The sequence below is a fragment of the Ascaphus truei genome, unplaced genomic scaffold (genome assembly GCF_040206685.1).
Source record: "Ascaphus truei isolate aAscTru1 unplaced genomic scaffold, aAscTru1.hap1 HAP1_SCAFFOLD_1687, whole genome shotgun sequence".
Taxonomy (NCBI): domain Eukaryota; kingdom Metazoa; phylum Chordata; class Amphibia; order Anura; family Ascaphidae; genus Ascaphus; species Ascaphus truei.
The window spans coordinates 58,485-65,165 of NW_027454581.1; positions in this window are offsets into that span (position 1 = coordinate 58,485).

The window sequence follows — 6,681 nt, forward strand, 5'->3', positions numbered from 1 at the left end:
AAATTATTGTATCAATGTGTTTACTACTGTCTTAACATCCGCATATAGACAGAGGTATCTCCTATTACTGCTCCTCACATTTAAAACTAAGCAGCTAATGTGGACTTGACTGTACTACAATCTAAGTTCCTAAGGCTTTGGGCCTCAGCCATTGTCATACCAATTGCTTCCATAATCAACTCTATCCTGTCTACAGGCCATATCCCTAAGACCTGGGAAACTGCCAGAGCTGTCCCAATCTTCAAAAGTGGGGACAAAAACACTGTCTCAAACTACAGACCAATCTCTCTTCTCCCCATACACACTTGCTCTCATTCATGCGTCACTGTAATCTCCTCCGATGCAAATGGTATCAACCTTTTCATTAAATACTAACTAACCTTAAAACTTGCCACACAAATTAAACATCCCAATAGCCTGCACTCATGGCTATTATTCCACACACAGTCACTCTTACCACCCATTGTGGCCAAGCACTGCCATCTACAGCACTTATTCCCTCACCTGCTATCTCTGTAAATTCCCCTCAAACCTTAGATTGTAAGCTCTTCAGGGCAGGGATTTCCTTTCCTATTGTCTGATTTTGCTGCACTTATTGTATAATTATAATTCCCTCTACTGTATTTTTTGTGAAGCGCTGAGTACATTTTTGATGCTATATCTTAATATATAAAATCAAAGGTTGGTACTAGCTGCGGTGAATGTGATTGGTCCGTGCCCAGCCCGACTGTCATTGCCCAAGAGGTACGCCCCACGGTGACACACACCGCCCACACGACTGTCATTGGCCAAAACTTACACTGACATCACTGACACACACCTACTTCACTGTCACACACTTGCACTGACAGCATACCCCAAAGAAGCCCTGCAGAGTCCTTGCTAAGTTCATCTCACACTCTCACCCCTGTGTGTGTACACACACACACACACACACACACACACACACACTTTACATATTAATATGCCTATTAATATGCCCACTTTCAAAAATATGGCCACTTTCAAATTCACCACTTTCAAATTCCCCTTCCTACATATTAATATGGCCACTTTTAAATTGCCGTTACACACACAGTCACTGTCATCCCATCATACACACACCACACACTCACTGTCATCCCATCATACACACACCACACACTCACTGTCATCCCATCATACACACACCACACACTCACTGCAGAGTCCTTGGTAACTTCATCTCACACTCTCACCCCTGTGTGTACACACACACACACACACACACACACACACACACACACACACACACACACACACAATATGTCCTGTTTCACACACACACTTTACATATTAATATGCCCACTTTCAAATTCCCCTTCCTACATATTAATATGCCCACTTTTAAATTCCCGTTACACACACAGTCACTGTCATCCCATCATACACACACCACACACTCACTGTCATCCCATCATACACACACCACACACTCACTGTCATCCCATTATACACACACCACACACTCACTGTCATCCCATCATACACACACCACACACTCACTGTCATCCCATCATACACACACCACACACTCACTGTCATCCCATTATACACACACAACACACACTTGACATTTAACATTCCCCTTTTTGTATATGTTCACACACACTCACTCTCATCCCATCATACACACAGCACACACTTTACATATTAATATGCCCACTTTCTCCATCCTGTGTAAATACTTTAAATCATAACCGCCAGCTTTACCTACGCACTTAATAATTGTTTTATAAAATGGCCGCAACACCAACTGACATGTGCGCTCCGCACATTACCTACGCAGTTACCAATTATTTTATAAAATGACCGCAACACCAACTGACATGTGCTCCGCTCAAGTACTAAATTATTCACTACTTCCCGCATTAAATCATCACCGCTAGCTTTACCTACGCACTTAATAATTGTTTTATTAAATGGCCGCAACACCAACTCACATGTGCGCTCCAAATGGCCGCAACACCAACTCACATGTGCGCTCCAAATGGCCGCAACACCAACTGACATGTGCGCTCCAAATGGCCGCAACACCAACTCACATGTGCGCTCCAAATGGCCGCAACACCAACTGACATGTGCGCTCCAAATGGCCGCAACACCAACTCACATGTGCGCTCCAAATGGCCGCAACACCAACTGACATGTGCGCTGCGCACATTACCTACGCACTTATGTTATGTGCGCTCCAAATGGCCGCAGCCTCACCTCTCCCCCACCACAAACCCCCTCCCCCCGGTCACAACACTAACAGACGCTCCTACCGAGCACACTCTCCCCCTGGCTTCCCCGCTTGCAGACAGCGGTGTGGGGGGCGGGGGTGGCGCCACGCTGGAGACCAACTGGAGTCCCGGCCCTCTCTCGCTCCTGCCCGGCCACCGATCGCTCCATGCTGCACTACGGCCGCAGATGGAGGACGGGGCCGGCCCCCCCACACCACGGAGTCCCTCTCCTCCCTCAATCCCTTACCTTACATTTCGAGGAGAGGGACATCTGAAACCGCTGCTAGCGAGGACCAGGGGGTCATGCATGAGGGGGGGAATGATGTGCGGTTCAGGGGGAGGAATAATGTGAGGTGCAGGTGGGGGAGAGACAGATGTGGGGTGCAGGGGAGTGACGAGTGAAGTGAGGTGCAGGGGGGTGGACAGTGATGAGGGGTGCAGGGGGGTGGAGAGTGATGTGGGGTGCAGGGGGGAGAGTGATGTGGGGTGCAGGGGGGGGGGAGTGATGGGTACAGGGGGTTGGACTGTCATGTGGGGTGCAGGGAGGGGAGACCGCAGCTGTGAAGGAGGGGGGGGACACACCCACCTGTGAAGGGGGGTAAATTCCGGGCAACGCCGGGTATATCAGCTAGTATATATATAAATAAAGTCATACACTACGATACTATCCAAAGTCATGGACAAAAATGTGTTCACTCCCAATTAAACAATTACTATCCTAAGACAAATGCCCATAGCCAATTCCAGTCTGGCCTCCACCCCAAACACTCTAACTATTGACTATTCTGCTAAAAATGTGAAATGCCTTGCATATAATATATACCCTGCTCACTTATATAACTGTATTTGCAACTAGGTATCACCTGTCCTTTAACTCTTTACCTAGAACATATCCAAAAAAGAGAGGTGACTCCCAGTGACCACTTCCTGGCAAAACATTCTACAAATAAATAATAAATTAGCAACTAGGATGTTGTTTGCTTAATCAGCAGAATTAGAATTATATATTATACAGTGATTTTAACAGTAACTATTGCTTATAATAAAATAGAACACCTATGGAAAAAAATAAATGGTTAAAAGTTATAAAATATATCACATATTCAGATTATAGTCAAATGCTTTGTATAGGACTTCACACTAAATTTCTTGTAATATAATCTCTTTGCACAGTGCCGTACACATTGACAGCGTTATTTTTTTTAAGGACACACAGAGAAAAATTTCAGAGCTTGTTTATCTTGGGCAATTTGCCAGCCCGGGCGTTTCGCCAAAAAAGACTTTGAGAGTGCCAAGCAGATAACAAAAACAGATTCTCAGTCTTCTAAATTTTAATTACTGAATTGAAACTTCAGCTCAAAGTTAAAAATTGGAGCTCTCTCCACAGCAATAAAAACGAATAAAAATATGGCCTCTCAAAATAAAAATATGGCCTCCTCAAATAAAAAATATGGCCTCTCAAAAAATAAAAATATGGCCTCTCAAAAATAAAAATATGGCCTCTCAAAAATAAAAATATGGCCTCAAAAATAAAAATATGGCCTCTCAAAAATAAAAATGGGACAATTATACAACTGAACACACCATATATAATTTAAACAATACGTGCGAGTTTAAAATCTCTGCAACATATCCTAATCCTATAGAATTGCAATTGACGTGTTTTTACTGGTTTACACATAATACAGAAACCACAATACAGACACACAAAGAACATAGACACAAACTTCTCTCCTACACAGCGAATCATACTTCTCATAAATAACCTGTTTTAAAACTAATTTTTTTTATGCTCCGGAGCTTTGAGTTAACTTTTCGTATCTTTTGCACATTCCTTTGGAGAAAAAGGGGGGGTTTTGGCGCGGTCTGTGCTGCTGTTATTCTGATTCTCTTTCTAGTTGCCCTTAGAACAGAAGGAAAAATAATATTTTCTGGTTTAAAAGACCTATTCGTGTGGCCAGTACGAACAAACCTTTTAAATTCCATTCTTTTTCTTCTACTCTCTCTCTTAGGGCTGCTCTGCAATTACTGGCAACATGTCCTACCTTTTTACACTTATAACACGTTCTGTCCCTTCCAAACACTTTCTGTCCCTTACCAAACACTTCCTGTCCCTTCCAAACACTTTCTGTCCCTTCCAAACAATATACACACAGTCTCTATTGTATCCCAATTTCTGCATATAAACCTTTCATAAAAATAACCCTCAATATCTACTTTCGTCAACACCATCATATGCCTTGATAATCTATCGGCAAATTCACTTGCTATTTCTTTCCTATTCACTTTCTTTTTCACTTGTTATTATATTAACTTCTGTCCTGGCAATGGTAAAAAATAAATGCAACGGGACCCTTCTGTCCCTCAACAGAATTCTTTTGACCCATATTAACGCAAGGTATGTTTCCCTGTGGGATTCAAAAACACACGAGACGGCGCTCCCTGAGCTTATCAATCCCACAGAAAAAGACCCCTCTCATTTAAACATCTGCGCAATTTGTTGATAATAGTACAAACAGTGCCATTCTCTGGTCAACAAAATATATTTATTTTGTCTCTTTTCGTTCTCTGTATTCATTCTTTAATTATTTTCGTCTGCAGACCACACAATCCTTTGAGAATTTTTGGTTTCCCGATTATTCCCTGTTACAGAAATCAAATTTAATTGACCTGTACAATATTTCTTCAGCTACAATAATCAATGTTAATTGACAATGTACAATACTTCGGCTACAGCAATCAACTGTTAATTGACCTGTACAATTTAGCGTTACAATAATCAGCGCAAGCTGATTACGTACAACTCTTTTGCATGTTATTGTTCTGAATAGTGTAAATATGCAAATAAGGACCTGTCACAAGACTGTTTCCCCAATCACATTTTCTCACCATAACTATACCAAAGAAAAACTTGAATCACTTCAGCGGGTCCAACCCAGTCCTGATAAACCTTATACTTTTATAACAAGGATACAGATAAGACCTTCTAACCAGATATCCATGAACTCACTTGGTATGTAAATGACAAAACCGCCTCTCCCCCCCTTCCCACCGCCTCCCCCACCCCCCCTTCCCACCGCCTCCCCCACCCCCCCTTCCCACCGCCTCCCCCACCCCCCCTTCCCACCGCCTCCCCCACCCCTGCCCTTCCCACCATCTCCCCCACCCCTCCTTCCCACCGCCTCCCCCACCCTTCTTCCCACCGCCTCCCCCTTCCCACCGCCTCTCCCCCCTTCCCACTGCCTCTCCCCCCTTCCCCCCGCCTCCACTGCCACCCCCCCTTTCCACCGCCTCCCCCCCCTTCCCACCGCCTTTCCCACCCCCTTCCACCGCCTCCCCCCCCTTCCCACCGCCTCCCCCCCTCCCACCGCCTCCCCACCGTCCCCCTTCCCACCCACCGTCCCCCTTCCCACCCCCCCCTTCCCACAGCCTCCCACCCCCGCCTCCTCCCCCTTCCCACCACCTCCCCCCTCCTCCCCCTTCCCACCACCTCCCCCTCCTCCCCCTTCCCACCGCCTCCCCCTTCCCACCGCCTCCCCCCTCCTCCCCTTCCCACCGCCTCCCCCCTCGTCCCCCTCCTCCCCCTTCCCACCCCCTCCTCCCCCCCCCCTTCCCACGCCTCCCCCCCCCTTCCCACCGCCTTCCCCCCCTTCCACCGCCTTCCCCCTCCTTCCCACCGCCTTCCCCCCTTCCCACCGCCTCCCCCCCCCTTCCCACCGCCTCCCCCCCCCTTCCCACCGCCTCCCCCCCTTCCCACCGCCTCCCCCCCTTCCCACCGCCTCCCCCCCTTCCCACCGCCTCCCCCCCTTCCACCGCCTCCCCCCCTTCCCACCGCCTCCCCCCCTTCCCACCCGCCTCCCCCCCTTCCCACCGCCTCCCCCCCTTCCCACCGCCTCCCCCCTTCCCACCGCCTCCCCCCCCTTCCCACCTCCTCCCCCCCTTCCCACCGCCTCCCCCCCCCTTCCCACCTCCTCCCCCCCTCCCACCGCTCCCCCCCCTTCCCACTGCCTCCCCCCCCCTTCCCACCGCCTCCCCCCCCCTTCCCACCGCCTCTCCCCCCCTTCCCACCGCCTCTCCCCCCCTTCCCACCGCCTCTCCCCCCCTTCCCACCGCCTCTCCCCCCCCTTCCCACCGCCTCTCCCCCCCCTTCCCACCGCCTCTCCCCCCCCCTTCCCACCGCCTCTCCCCCCCCTTCCCACCGCCTCTCCCACCGCCTACCCCTTCCCACCGCCTCCCCCCCCTTCCCACCGCCTCCACCCCCCCTTCCCACCACCTCCCCCTTCCCACCACCTCTCCCCTCCTCCCCCCTCTTCCCCCTTCCCACCACCTCCCCCCTCCACCGCCTCCCCCCTCCTCCCCTTCCCGCCCCTTCCCGCCCTTTCCCACCGCCTCTCCCCCCCTTCCCACCGCCTCTCCCCCCCCTTCCCACCGCCTCTCC